The sequence below is a fragment of the Natator depressus genome, chromosome 8 (assembly GCF_965152275.1).
Source record: "Natator depressus isolate rNatDep1 chromosome 8, rNatDep2.hap1, whole genome shotgun sequence".
NCBI classification, from domain to species: Eukaryota; Metazoa; Chordata; order Testudines; family Cheloniidae; genus Natator; species Natator depressus.
Window position 1 is genome coordinate 25233755 of NC_134241.1, and position 16815 is coordinate 25250569.

The window sequence follows — 16815 nt, forward strand, 5'->3', positions numbered from 1 at the left end:
TCAGCATTATATTTCCTGAGCATTACCAATTACTGATACTCTTTTTGCATATCTATTATGAATTTCAGCTAAATAAACAAAAAGAAAAGAGAAGGACAACGTGTACAAGATAAAAATATTCTGACTCATTTAAAGTAAGAGGAGCAATATGTTTTTCTCCTTCATTTTGAATGAAAAGCTTTAGCAGTAATGGGCCTTCTCTGTTGAGCCACTGTTTAAGATACAATATTGTAAGTGATAGACCTAACAGCAGACCCCAAACCTCTATACTATTAAATCTGTCCCTCCACTTTGAATTCCTGGCTTTGTAGAAACTTTTTCTTTTTGGGGGGGTGGGAAGGGGAGGAGAGATAAATCTCCATTTCTCATCACCATAGCATCTGAGCACTTCAGAAACATTGAGTTAATTTTACAAGTGATGGACTGAGGCAAAGAGAGATTAAGGCCAAAATTTTCAAATATAGGTGTCTAAAGTTTGGCTTCTGAATGGACTCAGTGAGAGCTCAGGTTGCTCAGAACCACTAAAATTCAGGGCAAAGGCTTCTAATCAGGATCTAAATATTGATTTACATGAGAAACTTTAGGCACTTATGTTTGCAAATGTTGTCCCCGCTCACTTGTCCAAGGTTACACAGGAAGCCTGAGGTAGCAATGAGAACTGAACCCAGATACCCAGTCATATTCCTGAGTCGCAAGACCATCCTTCAACACTGCAATCTTCTTTGAAGGTATTCTGCCCATTAATTAATTACAAATTACACATTAATTACAGATTACACATTACATTACAAATTACACATTTTTAATTTTAACTCAAGTTTCATGACTTTTTTCACTTGGAATGTTTTACTTTTCATAGTTAAGACTCCATTTTTGATGAGTGGGAGATGTTTAGACTTCACCAAACACTATAGATAGAAATCATTGAAATGTCTGATTCAAAACATTTGGGGAGGGAGGAGACACGTTCTGAACAGTGACAGGTCATGATAATATATTTAACTCTTTGGTCCCATTTATAACATCATAATTATTACAACAGATTCCACAGGAAGGTATCAAAGGGGGAAAAGTTAAAATTGTGTGGTTCTGTTGGGTAAGAAGTATCCCCTTAACTCAGCATTTCCTGCTTTTCTACATTTGAGTTTTGTGCACCATTGTAATGCTAATGATAAGAGAACCTGATATCTACGGGGACTGAACTCTATATTTTCTATAATTTAATCAAGTTGTCTCAGGAATTTACAAGAGTAACTTAAACAATATTAACTGTCACAATGAAATATTGATCAGAAGTGTTTTTTCTCAGATACCCTGGTACCAAACTATTCAGAGCTTGAATGATGGTCACCAATATCTGGAATTGCACCAAAGGAGACTCTTGGAAACACCTGAGGAACAAGGACTGGACTGGGGGGGGGGGGAGGGGAGGGCAGTGCTGGACCCAGGCTAGAGGGATTTCTAGGCTGTAAAAGGAAGACCTGGGGTTTTTAAGCTGCAAGCAGGTGCAGCTTGCCCCTTAAGAGCCTGCCGCCATCTTAAATCATCATTTAGGGTGAGAATTTGCTACTCATATCCAATCTATCTAGTATATTAAGCTTAGATTGCATTTTTGTTTATTTGCTAGGTAACCTGCTTTGATCTGTTTGCTATCCCTTATAATTACTTAAAATCTATCTTTTGTAGTTAATAAATTTATTTTGCTTCATCTAAAACCAGTGTGTGGGAGTCATAACTTGGGGCAGAAAACTGTGTATATTCCTCTCCACATTGAGAGAGGAGGGCAAATTTCAGGAGCTTACACTGTACAGTTCCCTGTTCAGCGCAAGACGGTATAATTTTGGGTTTACCCTCCGGGGGGGGGGAGGGGGGAGTGCCGGGTAGTTCCTTTGCTGAAGCCTTCCCATGCAGAGCTGATCTCAGCATCTATATGTCGCTGTAGCTGGGTGTGTCCCGACCTGTATTTGTGCTGGAGGGGGCTTGAGAGCCTGTTACAGCAGCTCAGTGTAAAGGGAGCCCAGGCTGGTGGGTCAGGTGGGCTCAGTGGTACCCCAGTTCCAGGTGGCACCCTGGGGGGAACCTGTCACAGAGGGGATTTGAATGCAGGTTTCACCCCTCCCAGGATAGTGCCCTAACCACTGGAATTTTAGCTATTCCAGGATGGGTTGGTCTCACTCTTTCCTTTTGCAGCTGTCCTATTTTGTATAAAATACTAGATTATTCAATGGGTGAGGGAGAGCAACCAAGTGAGAAAATTACTTTATAGCCTGATGGTTAGGGCATTGACCTAGAATGTTGGCAGGGACACCTAGGTTCTAGTCTCTGTGCCAATGACTAATTATTTACTCAAAGTGCAATAGCTTTAACAGGAGAAATTGAAAAAAACCCACCACCAACTACCCTATATAGCCTTGTAGTTAGAGCTCTCCTCTGACTGGGGAGACCTGAATACAAGCCCTTGTTTCAGATCTGGGATCTGAACCTGGGTTTCCTACATACCAGGTAACTGCACTAACTACTGGACTATTGTATATAAGGGCAGCCGCAGCAGCTTTTCCTCTGGTGGTTTTGTGAATGACATGTAAATCCCCTTGTGACTCTAGCTTGGAAACTTTTTTTTTTTTTTTTTTTTTGCCATTTACCAAATTTCCTACTGTGGGGGTCCATCCAAAACTGCATTTTTTGGCAAATAAATTCTTTGTCTGAAAATTTTTGCTGATCTCTATCAGTCACGTCATCTAATGATGATATTTTCCATTCCAACAGTCACTCAGGAGGATGTTAAACAGCAAATACTAATGTTAGACATTTTAAAATCAGCAGGTCTGGATAACTCACATCCAAGAGTTTTTAAAAAGCTGGTGAAGGAGCCCTGGGCCATTAATGTCAATTTTTAATATGTCTTGAAAAACTGGGGAAGTTCCAAAGAACTGGAAGTAAGCTAATATTATGCCTATATTTTAAAAGAGTAAATGCGATGACCTAGGTAATTATAGGCTTGTCAGCCTGACATGGATCCCAGACAAAATAACTGAATGGCTGATACAGCACTCCATTAATAAGGAATTAAAGAAAGGTACTAATTAATGCCATTCAACGTGTATATGTGGAAAACAGTTCTTGTCAAACCAGCTTGGTATCTTTTAAAAAATAAGATTACAGGTTTGATTGATAAAGTTAATAGTGTTGATGTAATATACTTAGAATTCTGTAAGGCATTTGGTACTGCACGACATTTGGATTAATGAACTAGAAAAATACAAGATTAACATGGCACACATTAAATGGATTAAAAGCTGGCTGACAAAACTCAAAATGCAATTGTAAACAGAGAATCACCACCAAGTGGGAGTGTTGCTAGTGGAATCCCACAGGGATTGGTTCTTGGTCCTATATTATCTAACATTTTTATTAATGACTTGGAAAAAAATGAAATTATTGCTTATTAAGTTTGCAGATGACAAAGATTGGAGGAGTGGTAAATAATGAAAAGGACAGGTCACTGATACAGAGCAACCTGGTTCATTGGGTAAACTGGGTGCAAGCAAACGTGTTTTGATACAGCCAAATATGAAGGTAAACATATAGGAACAAAAAATGCAGGCCATGCTTTCAGAATGGGGGACTCCTTCATGGGAAGCAGTGACCCTGAAAAGGACTTGGTGGTAACAGTGGATAATCAGCTGAACATGAGCTCCCAGTGCCATGCTGTGGCCAAAACAGCTAATGTGAACTTTGAATGTATAAACAGGGAAATCTTAAGTAAGAGTAGGGAGAGTCTATTACCTCTGTATTTGGCACTAGTGTGACTGCTACCAGAACAGTGTGCCCAGTTCTGGGGTCCACAATTCAAGAAAGAGGTGATAAATTGGACACGGTTCAGAGAAGAGCCACAAGAATGACTGGAAAACCTGCCTTAAAGGGATAGACTCCAGGAGCTCAATCTATTCAATTTAACCAAAAGAAGGCTAAGGGGTGACTTTGTCATAGGTTATCAGTATACCACAAAATTTTGTTCCCTATCTAAAGGCTTGCCAATCTATCAACAAAGGTATAACAAGATCCAGTTACGAAAGCAGAAATAGGATGCACATTTTAACAGCAAGGGTCATTAACCATCCAAACAATTTTCTGAGGGGCTGTGGTGGATTCTCCATCACTGGACATTTTAAAATCAAGATTGGATTGTTTCTAAAAGACGTGCTCTAGTTCAAACAGGAATTAATTCAGGAATGTCCTATGTTATACAGGAAATCAGACTAGATCCTGGAAGATCCCAAACCATTTTGGTGTGAAGAGTGTGTCACAGTCCAACATAATCGCAATGGGATTTACAAGCATAAATATGGGAAGCTGCATTTGGCACCTAGTTTGAAGTTCAGACACTAGAATGGTGGGGGTTCTAGAAGTGCCTAGATAGAGATAGACCTCTTTTCCTTGTATGTTTAGACAGTTTTGTCTATCCTGGAGATTCCATGTGTTGAAAAGACAGGAAAAAGAGTTAAAAAACAACAGTGTGGCCTGATTAAGACATGTTGCATTAGTTTAGCATTCATTTTAACTTTTTGTGGGAAAACATGCAATATTTAGTAATCCACCCAAGAAAAATGGGTTGGGGGGAAAAGTTTTAAATTATATTTTTTCTTATCCTACTGCAAATTTCCCACAGAATTAATGTGGGATCTTTTTCCCCACAAACATGAGGCAGAGCACAATGCTACATGGGTCTCGATAAATATTTTCTATCACATATTCCCAAAGAGAGGAAAAACCTCCTTCTTTCAAAGTCAGCCATGAATTTTGGCCTCTAGAAAAGCAAATGTTCTAATAATTGATTTGGGCCTGTCCTCTGAGCCTTCCCACGTATGAGAGTTTATGCCAGGAGCAGTGGTTCTGTGGTGGAAGTAACCGTGGGATTAAGAATGTCAGACTTTACTAGCACTTTAATGAAACATCACCCAGTTACAGTTGTTAGATCTTTTTCCCCTCAACTGAGCTGTGGATTGGGATAATTTTTTTGCTTGGTATCTGAAAACGCTTTCAGTCAGCGGCCCTTCTACCTGCCGCAGGGTAAGAAAAGCCTCCTACCTCTATTTCCCATGGAGCTTTAAAATTGGCTCAGATTTCTCCTAACGCAGAGAGAAACTCTCTAACTTTCACTAAAATGAAGATTAGGGCCAGAGTTGATCCTGTGGCAGTAGCTAGTCAAGAGGAACCAGGGATGAATGATGCCATCCTGAGGGAAATACTAAATTAAAAACCATACTGCATCATACTGCTAGCCTTCCTTGAGTCTCTGGTGGAGTTTTCTCTCTGAACTGGTGCATCCAGCACATTGCAGAGCACTGCAGAGCTTGTTCATATTTACACTGGTTCTTGAACATCCCCATAGAACTAGCTAATTTTAAACTTATCTTTAGGACAAAAATGCATCCCTAATTTTTTTTCACTTGATACAAAGTAACTTTTTCTTATCATTTGTGTTGTCCTTTACCACACCGAAAATGTGTGAGCAAAACAGATTCCTCTTGCTGAACAGTCTAACTGAAGATATACAGGGCTTCATTTGCCAGCCACTGATAGATTCCATACTGGTCTCATGCCATTGGTTGCAATGGAGTTAGACCTGCTTTACTCCATTTGAGATTAGAATCATGCTCATAACATCTGGTTTCTTACATTCTTAAAAAGGTAATATGGATAATCAAAATATGGATATTTTAGCACATAATTTGGGTGGAGAGAGGAATATTTTCTTACCTTGAGCTGTGAAATCATTTTTGTTATAAAGGCAAGGCATAATCTGAAACACATCAGAACAGTCTCTGACTTCCCCTACACTGGTGAAAACGGGGAGTAACTCCACTGAATTCAATTGAATTACTGTACCACAGATTCTGGCTCTTTGTCTCTTTGCCTTAGGTGTATTCTTGTGTGCTGCTGAGACCCACCGGAGCATGAGGCAGGCACTGTGGTTTGAGCACTGATTTAAATAAATAGCATTTTTTGAAAAGCAATTGGGGGAGACTAATTATCCATGGATGATAGGTTTTCAGTCTTTTAGAGTCAGATACAGAGGCTGGAATTCTATTACTCACGCAACTCCTTAATATTTAAAAGGGAAATTACTTGCACATCCTTTCTGATCATACAATCAGAAAAGCTGGTAACTTTTTACCATTGTGTAGTGTAAACAGGAAATAATTTGTACGTGTAATACATCCAGTGGGTCTCTGCTCTCTCCCTCCTCCCCAGCCTCCATTATCCTCAAAGTGGCCACTGCACATTTTATATTATTTTTAAATATCATCCTGAAAACTTACAAAGCTCTCCAAAAAACTGTTCTAACCTGCAGATCTTTGCTATTCAAACTACCTTCAATGAGTGCTGAGGATGGAACACTGCAGGGGAACCCCAATGCTGTGAACAGTGGTAGCCCCACTGCACTTCCAATCTACTCTCAGACACTCCCTTCCTACAGTCCTGTCACCCACTTCTAGACTCAGCTATGTGTAACATGCCATATTTTGTTCGATTTCCAAGCTTTGTGCACTTTGGGGCACACTGAGACCAAAGAACAGCCTTTCCTCCCCAGCTCCCATTAAGCTTCTCGAAACCCAATGTGGTGGGGAACCCTGCACTCTGCTGGTAACACTGATTCACAGCTTCAAGCTTTGCTTTCCAAGCTCCTTTAGTGAAACATTGCTTTCACCGCTGCCTCTCTTCCCCCGCTGAGACAACTGTTGCATTGAAGTCCAGCAGTTAAAAGGTTGTGAAGGAATCTTCTGTGGGAAGCAAGCTTTAAAATCCAAAAGAAAGGCTTTTCTTTTAATTCCCTCTCAGTCTCTTTTTCTTTCTCTAACCCCCTGTTTCTCTCTCCCATCCCCCAGCCCCAACTGAGGAGCTCATTAGGAACTGCTCTTAACTGCAGCACATGTGTGCCATCTACAGGCCTCCGATGCCAGAAAGATTTTACTCAGACACGGCTGTCTGAAATCTAAGAAAAACAGGCATGAAATATATTGTATTTCCCATAAACATTCAACCCATATCCTCCTTTAATTTTTAAATACTATGACTCAGAACATTAATCTACTGTCTGCAGGTAAAGTAAAGTTAAGGGCTATGTGATGTGATACATTGAGATTAAATAGACATGATAAAAATGATTACATTTTCAGTGAATTCCTCTACATAGTCACGCTCTAGTTCTTATTTTCTTCATAGCTCTAGGAGATTAGGATATTGTCCTGCATTCTAAATTTCTTACAGTTTTACTTCATATTTTGGTAATAAAGCAGAGGTTCAGAGCATATCCAACAGAGTTTTTTTCATAAATAGCAGATGAGATTATCATAGAATTGACTGGATTCACACTAGTTTTCAGGGGTAAAGAGTTTTTTTTATCTTGACAGGCACACACTGAAATGAGTTTTGCAAAAATATTTCTCTTTAGAGACAAATCTCCCCATGTATCCCAAGCACTAAAGATATGCTTCAGGGGCAGTATGCTCACCCCAAATTGAAATATATTGGAAAAATCTTTCTACCATTATACTCTTGCTAAACCACTAGAGAGAGGAAATTGGCCAGGTGATTGCTTACGTACAACTTTGTGAAGGTAGGCGTGAACGTAGTCATTTCTCCGTTTATCTTACATAACCATTAAAAGGTCTAAAAGGTTTCTACTACAGGGACCACATGAGGTGAAGGGAAAGCCTTGACAACAATAATTTCCTTCTAACTCCAAGACAAGCTACACTAAGAGTCAAAAGGTGGGAGTACATAGCCATAACTTCAGGGTAAAAAACATTGCAGAGATGTTGTAATTATCCCCAAACCAACCATTCACTGAAATTCCTCGATTTGTGATGTTAAACTTAAAATAAATACAACCATGTTAAGGTGTGGAAATGCTCAGCCAAGGAACCCAAACAACCTTCACTGCAACTTTTAGTGACCCCTGATAATAATCATACAATGATGGTCAGCTATTTTAGTGTTTGCAGGTTCAGATTAAACAGATTTTTAAGGGCAGATTTTTTTTTCCAATATATTTCCCCACTAGCAAGTGGAGGTGATAAAGCCACAAAACTTTAGCTAAATACCTAATCCAAAACCCCTGACACCTATTGCCTACACTGCTTCTTTCAGCCTTCTGTACTTCCTTGGAGGTTCCCCATGTGCAAAGGTTGGCACAGACGACGTGAAGTCTACAGTGGGAGGTAGTCCACCAAATCTCAAAATCCTCCGGTAACAGATATACAGCATACTTAGTGACTTACCACTGCTTGGTAGCTCTGCAGTCATGACAACCTCCATTGAATGTCTGTCTTTCGAATAGGTAGCTGGGATCATTCAACAATAAAATACTTAGATCCAGTAAATAGTGAGCCAGGAACAGAGTTAATCAAACCTGTTAACTTGGTTTAACCACAATTTGGCCACCCAAACTTACCCTGCAAATATTTAAACCAAGTAAAAAATTGCTTTAACCCTATACTTTGAAATTGTTTTGTAATTAAGGTTATAAAGCACCCTGCCTAGGTTTCTCATATATTTGGGGGCATTATAGTGATGCTTTTCTTCTTCTGAGCCAGTGACAGATAACTTGTGGTCATTTAAAGATCTCCACCTCCCTGACAATTTTAGCAAGAAAAATTCATCAGCACCAGGTGTCTTGGGTATATTACACATTGAGGAATGACATTCCTCAGTCACTAAAATGTTCCCTGCAATAGGATATAGATATGGTACTCTTTGCTTGAGTCCTACATCACTGTGCAGAGTTTGCACAATGTGTGTGCATTCTCTCCCAGAAGTAGACGCATTTCAGCAAGAGGTGATGATTGAAGAAATTCCTCTAGTGTTCAAAGATTGATTAAGAGGGCAAGGGTGCCTTCTTCTGTGATCAAGAGCATCTATCATCCCTTGCCCACTGCTTCATTTCCTTGAGTCACTTCATGATGTACAGACCCAATATGGTCAGATTGTGAACAGCAGCTCTCCATCCTGGCATTGTTAAATTCCCTTTTCATCCCAGTCCCAGTCTGTATCCCCTCATTCACTCCGCTCTCCCTCACCTCATCTAGCCCAAAGCTTAATCCCTGTGCCTCTGCTCCTCTATACTAACACTACAATCCTGTCACCATCTCAGATGTGTGTATTTGCCAGCAGGGGCTTTACCCTGCACTATGCTGTTCATTTTCAAGGTGCACAGACTGCAGAATAGACCATAACAGCACATAGCAGCAGCCATATACCAGCTATGCAAAATCACCTGAGAATACAGCTCCCACTTGGGCCTGTCAATGGGCACCCAAATTGACTATTTGCACACACACAAATTTTTGAAAGTCTTGACCTCAACCTCTCTGTGCCTCAGTTTCTCTTCTGTAAAATGAGGACTGAACGCTTACCTTCCCCTCAGGGGTGCAGAGAAGATAAATTCATTAATGGCTGGGGAATGCTCAGATGCTAGTGATGTACAGCACAGCAAAGCCTGCAAATAAATGATATCCCTGCATACAAGACACATGACTTGTAACACTATCAGATGAAAAAGTACTACACGGTATAAATGGAAGATACTGCTGATATTTCTTATTGCAATGTAGTGTGTGTGTGTGTGTTTCTCCTTAAATTTTTCTCACTTTACAATTCTCCATCGACTTCAGGTTCTGAAAGTTTGAAACTGGGCAAGCTATTTGTGTTTTAAAAGTGCTTGCTCATAAAATGGGTTATCCCCTATGTTCTCCCAGAACCAGCTAAAACATTTTAGTTACTGCTCCTGTTGATTTTATTTTTCCCTGGGATATCTAACAGGTAGACTTCAAAATAGCTGAGAAAGCTTAATGCAATAGTCAATAGTGGAATTCAATTACTGTACATCTCTCTCGATTTCTTAATGTGTGTACAGTTTGTTGCTGAGGCAATTAAAACCCTCGTTTAGCAAATGCAATGATTACTTTAAGAAAAAATAATGCACATAGTGAAGAAAATCAGTCCATGATGGTAGAGCAGGAAAAATTCTTTAGATTCATACTACAAACAGACCAAATTCATCCTTGGTTTAACTGTACTAGGCCCATTAATTACATATAAACAAGCTTATAAAAGCCAAGCAATTCCAAACTGTTTACGGCTTCAGCCTTCTCTTAGACCACAGAAGGAATGCATAAAGGTGCAGCTGGTGATTAAGTGGTAATCATTGCTATGTAAAGGATCTGAGTTCAACTCTTGAATTGTAGAAGATGTCACAGTTCAGGACAACTCCATGGTTCACCAAGGGCAAGGGCATCACTCTTAGGATTCTGGCTCCCCAGCCATCACTTTTCTTAGGAGGAGACATGTCTCTCTCTCCCTCCTGATTGGTGCATATCCAGGCTGCATAGTTCTCTGACTACACTATGAATTCCCCAGCAAGTTGGACTGCTTTCCCTTCTCCTCAGAAGCTATAATAGCATAATTGCCCACAGTTAAGTTACAGGTCTTTGTAAACAAGCAATTTATTCTTAAGTTAAAAGCATTACAGAGAAAACATTAAATAATAAAAACCCATACAAACTATAAGAAGCTTATCAGTGATCATCCCTATGGCATTATGCCCCATATTCTTCATAATAATATTAGGATATAATTATGGAATAACTATGATGTGTTTTATGCAAGATAGGTCATGTAAGAGATCACTGAAAAGGTTATGATTCACTGAATGGGATTATCCTATTTGTATGCATGTAGCATTTTGGTATCAGAAGTTAGGAATATTGGCCAATGGGGGTTGCAGGAAGGGTGGCCAGCACATCCCTCGGCCCATGCTGCTTCCCGCAACCCCCATTGGCCAGTGGGAGTCGCGATCGGCCAAACCTGCAGACACTGCAGGTAAACAAACCAGCCCGGCCCACCAGGAGCTTTCCCTGAACAAACAGCGGCCCTAGTTTGAGAACCACTGGTCTAGATGGATGTCTGGGAAGGGCTATTAGGGAGAACAATAGGTCCTAGAAGAAGCTAATCTCCCACCAGGGAGCCTTCCTGAGGACACTGCAAACAACCTCCGAGTCATGGCTGCTGTGACACTACTGGGACATGTGACCAAGTCACCTGGTACTGGACTCCATCTTGGAATACCAATGTTTTTCTACTGAAAGGCATGGAAACCAAGCTTGGAGACAAAGGGTTCCTGCCATATGCAAAAGCTATTTAAGGCAGAGGAGTGACATCATTGTGGTTCTTCACTGACTCCCCACCCAAATGAGACTCTTGGAAAGACCTGAGGAATAAAGACTGAAGAGGGGAGAAGTGTTAGACCCAGTCTAGAGGGGTTCCTAGCTTCCGAGAGGAATATCTGGGGTTTTAAAGTTGCTAGGTAATCTGCTTGATCTGTTTGCTACCCCTTATAATCACTTAAAATCAGTCTTTCATAGTTAATAAACTTTTTTTTTGTCTTGTCTAAAACCAGTGTGTGGAAATCATAACTTGGGGCAGAAAACTGTTGCATCTCTCTCTCCACATTGAGGGAAAGGGCGAATTTTATGAGCTTACGCTGTACAGTTCTCTGTGCACTGCAAGATGGTATAATTTTGGGTTTACCCTCCAGAGGGAATATGCACCTCAGAAGCTAGTAAGTGCCCTAGCTGTATAGCCTTCCCATACAGGGGCTGGTCAGAAAGCCTATCTACATGGTACCACAGCTGGGCATATCCCTACCTGTGTGTTGGTGAAAGAGTGAGACCTGGAGCATGTCTGCAGCTTGTCACAGTATTACAGGGTGAGTGGAAGCCCAGGCTGGTGGATCGGAGGGGCTCAGTAGTACCCCAGTTCCAGATGGCACCCCAGGGGAACGTGTCACAATCCCAACTCCAACAAGGGCGCTGGTAGGTGAACAGTCCTTCACACCTCACACAAGGATTTTTCTGTGATTCCAAGTTCATAATACCCATGAATCTGTGAGCCATTTCTTTACAGAGCTTGTGTCTTTGATCTGGGAATAGTTAATTCATAGACAATGGATTTCTCCTCAGAGTGTAGCTTCAAAAGTGTAAATCCAGAGCTTGAAATTTGCATCTCCCCTTACTATTTCCTAGGAAACCCACTCAATTTTGTTTATCCCAAATGTTCCTTTTTGTCTGACCCATTGTTTAAAAGCGTCCTTTGAAGTTCATAACACTTCTCAGGGTTTACGTTAGTCAGGTCCCCGCCGGAGATGTTAAATACACTCCCATAATAATATATAAAGATTTACATTTTTAATACAAGGAACTTCTAAGATACTTAAAAGTAATTCAATAAAGTATGTCTAGGATATATTGCATGAAATTGCCAGATCTGTCTCAGAAGCATTCTATAGAATTCTATAGAAAAGGAGAAAACCCTGTTTCATGCTTAAGAAAGGTCAAGTAGTGGCATGCTGGCCCTGTGAACTGATATTTTTTCCTAGGAGCTGTAATTTGTGCTCCAGAATCTAAGACGGGGGAGGGGGGTGGTCAAACTATGGCCCGCAAGCCGTTTTAAGCCAGCCCACGAGCTCCCACGGGGCAGCAGGGTCTGAGGTTTGCCCCGCTCCAGCCAGGGCGCTGGGTTTGGGGCCGCACCACACGACTCAGCCCTGCTCCGATGCTCCAGCTGGGGCATAGGGTCGGGGGCCACTCCACGGAGCTCCTGGAAGCCATGGCATGGCCCCACTCCAGCTCCTATGCACTCCAATGGCCCCCTCCCATTCTCCAATGGGAGCTGCATTGGCGGTGCCTGCAGACGGGGCAGCGTGCAGAGCCGCCTGGCCGCGCATCTGCATAGGAGCCGGAGCCGGAGACGGGACATGCCACTGCTTCCAGGAGCCGCTTGAGGTAAGCACCCCTCAAAACCTGCACCCCTGAGCCTCTCCCCATGCCCCAACCCCCTGCCCCAGCCCTGATCCCCCTCCCGCTCTCCAAACCCCTCGATCCCAGCCTGGAGCACCTTTCTACACCCAAACCACTCAGCCCCAGCCCCAGCCCCAGCCCCAACCCCAACCCCAACCCAGAGCCCACACCCCCAGCCAGAATCTGCACCCTTGCCGAACCCCTGCCCCAGCCCTGATCCCCCTCCTGTCCTCCGAACCCCTTGGTCCCAGCCCAGAGCACCCACCTATACCCCAAACTCCTCATTCCCAGCCCCACCCCAGAGCCCACACCCCCAACCAGAGCCCTCATCCCCTCCTGCACCCCAACCCCAATTTTGTGAGCATTCATGGCCCGCCATATAATTTCTATTCCCAGATGTGGTCCTCAGGCCAAAAAAATTGCCCACCCCAATCTAAGGTTTCATTCATTTCTAAACCTGAAGTACTAATTGTTCTCACTTCTTTCAATGGGATGGTAAACATGTAGTCTAATTGTGATAATTTAAATATTAAAGTTGAACTTTTTCAGCTTGTTAATAAGTTTAATGAGGGTTTTTTTATTTTTTATTTTTGACATTTTTCTCACCAAAAAATATCAATTTTTTGCAACAAATTTTCACCATTTTTCAGTCAGCTTGAACCAATATTGTTATCTATTTCACTGATGATCAAATCACACAGGAAAGAAAAGGAACGCTCACGTGAGAAAGGTCTGTGCAATCTATTGTGCATGTCATCTAATTTAAACAGATTAGGAGGACCTTGGGAAAGTACCTCCACTTTACTTTTCCCCCCCCAAATTGACACTGATGTAGCACTGATCGAATCTGGAGGAAACAATATTTCTCCCAAGGCATTTACAGGGGAATAAAAAGAAATATTGTGGGATTCAGAGGACTCTCCAAAAAAGGACAGAAAAGTGTGCATTACAGATGAATTATCAGCCTTTAATTTAACATTTCTTGGCTGCTATTGGTCACAATTTTAGCACTGTTTGAACATAGTTCCTTTAAAGTTAAAAATGCAGAACCTGATTCTCCACTGCCTAGTGTCAACATTTAGAGTTGTGCCAATGGAACATCACATCAAATCTGAATTCTTGATTCACTTACAGGAGGAGGATTTTCAGTTACTTTTTATTCCAATTGCGTAAGATGAAAGGTAGTAGAGAAATAGGTTCCTCTTATTGTAAGAGTCTTGGGGGACATTCCTTCCTTTGCAGCCTTTCCACTTATTGGGTTAAGTGTATATTTAGCAGGAGGAAGGATGGAGAGTTTATTTTGGTTTTAAAAAAGCTCATGTTCCTTATAGACAAAAATGGCATTGAAGTAGTTATTCAACTCTGTTGGTCAAATGAATATTTCATAGTGTATTGATCCACAGCTTGTGCTATCTGGGCTTTATAGGCATATAAACCACCCTATGAAAAAGATTTAATTCTCATCTTCCAGAAAGCAACAAAGCTTAATCCACTTCATGGACCAGTCACCTAGAAAATTTCACTTTTAGTCACCAAGGGACTTATTTTCATCTGATTTGCATGAAACTTCCACTGATACTAATTGGCGTTCCACATGAAGATCCAAGGAAATGACAAAAAAGTTTTTGAATTTGGTCTCCATTTCTTCATTGACTGATTCTTGCAAATTAAACAGCCCAATAGGGACCTCTTGGCTCAATCAGAACACCAAAAATTCCATGCTGGATCAGACCAGTGGTCAATCTAGTGTCTTGTCCATACTAGACTTTAGAAAGTGATTTAATTAAACTGACCCAAATCCCCAATACAGGTACACTTAAACCAGTTTTCCTTTTGTTTAAAGCAGGTGAGCTTACTTCAATAAGCTACAGACTTACACTAAACTGCTTTCAGCAAGGGTGAAATCTGTTCAAGTGCATCTCCCTGTATTTGGAATTGCACCGGTGTACCTAGATAGGCTTCTACATTTATTTAAATTAAACTGGTATACTTTGCTAGTATGGGCAACAACTAGGTCCACTGACCTGACTGTGGCCATTACAAGAAGATGGTGCTGAATGGAGATGGAGTGAATTTCACCCTGTGTGAAGTACAAATAGCAAAATATAAAAATGGTCTCATTAAAACCCATAAAAGTGCTAGAGTAAATGATAGCAGAAATGGGTCTGATCCTATGAGGTGCTGAAGACACCTGTAATCCCTTTTTAAGTGAATGGGAGATGCAAATACTGAGCTTCCCACAGTATCACAGTCCCAAACATCCAGACAACAATTCAGACATGATCTATCCCTAAGGAAATGACAGGAGTCTCATTGAGTGAATGGCTGCCTTTATAAAGCCCATGTAGGGAATAATCATGAATTGAGCAATAGCAATAGAGAGAGATTAGCATCAAAGCCAAAACTGATTGCAATAAAAGTACCCTAGGTGAGCTCAGAATTATTTTTAGCCATTTTTCTGGATTAAGGCGGATTCTAACCTATTTGTTGTTCTTCCCCCAGCTATGGCATACAGCATGGAGCAGAAAACATGGGTACTAATTAAATGTACCAAGCAGAAGACAAGGTGGGGAGGAAAAGTATAGAGTGACTGATGCTAGTAATTACAAGCAGAGATCACAAAATAGATGACTGGGAGAGGAGCCAGTGAAAACTTGGAGACACATAAGGAATCAGAATGAAGAAGTGGTCGGCAAAATATTCATCCCACAGATGTGACAGCAGATGGAACAAACCAGTGATAGCATGGAGTCTTTCCGAGTAAGCAAAATACAAGGGAGATCAAACAAAGCCTCACAACATTCTGCTAAAGTAGGGAATTATCACCCCCATTTTACAGGCAGGGAAACTGATGCAGAGGGGGATTAAGTGACTTGTCAAAGGTCAAATTTAGGCAGCCTTTGGCAGAGCTGGGAACACAACCAAGTTATGCCAACTCCAATTCCTATGCATCAATCAAAAAAGTATCCATCCTCCCAGACAAAGTAAAATGGACAGATAGAAGTTTTCAATAAGGTTTGCTAGTGGTAAAAAAAACAACTCCTCTGACAATGAAAAAGTTATCTGCACCAATAACTTGGGGTGGGGAGAGGCAAAGTAGTTTCAGATGTGTGAACTAATGAAAAATTATATAGATTGAGATTCTGACTCCATCTGTAACTGGAGGACATTGGCCAAATATGATTTGTGACTAGTACTTCTACAATGAGAACACAACTCTCTGGTTGTACGACAACCTTAATGGCAACATTCTTCTCATTTACAGGTGGACTTCCATCGCAGGAAAAGATTGAAGTCAAGTTCTCAACGCAGACCAGGAAGGAGAGTTTTACCTCAGAAATAGTAACTAATTGCCTGAGTCTGAGCAAGAATTGATGCTTAAAATTAACATAAAAGAGAAAATACAGTAGGTAATGGTAGAATACTTCCTTAGTTGTTACAGTATTTCAACTAGCTAGACTATAGTATAATAATTATAACAACAGCATTCAGCAACCATAAAATACCTATCCATGATTTTAGCTAAAAGGGACATGCCCCTTTCCTAGGATCGGAACAAGCTATGCTTCTGTTTGCTTCCGTCTTTGGATTGTGAACTCCATGGGACAGGGACTGTCCCTCTCTCTGCACCTAGAACACTGGCATTGCCAGAAACAATAAGAGCTCCAAAATATTGAAGAACAACTTAAAACAAAATTGGGAAGGATTCTATTGTATTCAGGTTCTTACACTGTGCATCCATCACCATGGTATCTGAGTGCCTATCCAAGGATAAACAAAGGGGGAAGGAAGGGCATATTTCAAGGAGCGTGAGCTGTAAGGACAGCCTTGATGATGTTACTCCATCACAAAACTACTGGCTTTCTAATTAAATCTTTGTTCACTTCTCGGTAATTTCCCACACACATGCCTTGGGCTACATACTTTGCAACACCTTTTAGTACAGTGCATCTTC

General features: G+C 41.1%; 1 long non-coding RNA gene across 1 annotated transcript; it reads left to right on the plus strand.

Annotated features, from left to right (window-relative positions):
• The first annotated feature begins 2432 nt into the window (after nt 1-2432).
• On the plus strand, nt 2433-16260 carry LOC141992778 (uncharacterized). Its single transcript, XR_012640649.1, has 3 exons — nt 2433-2502; nt 15363-15620; nt 16126-16260. It is a non-coding gene; the product is annotated as an uncharacterized LOC141992778 (long non-coding RNA).
• Nucleotides 16261-16815: the final 555 nt, after the last annotated feature.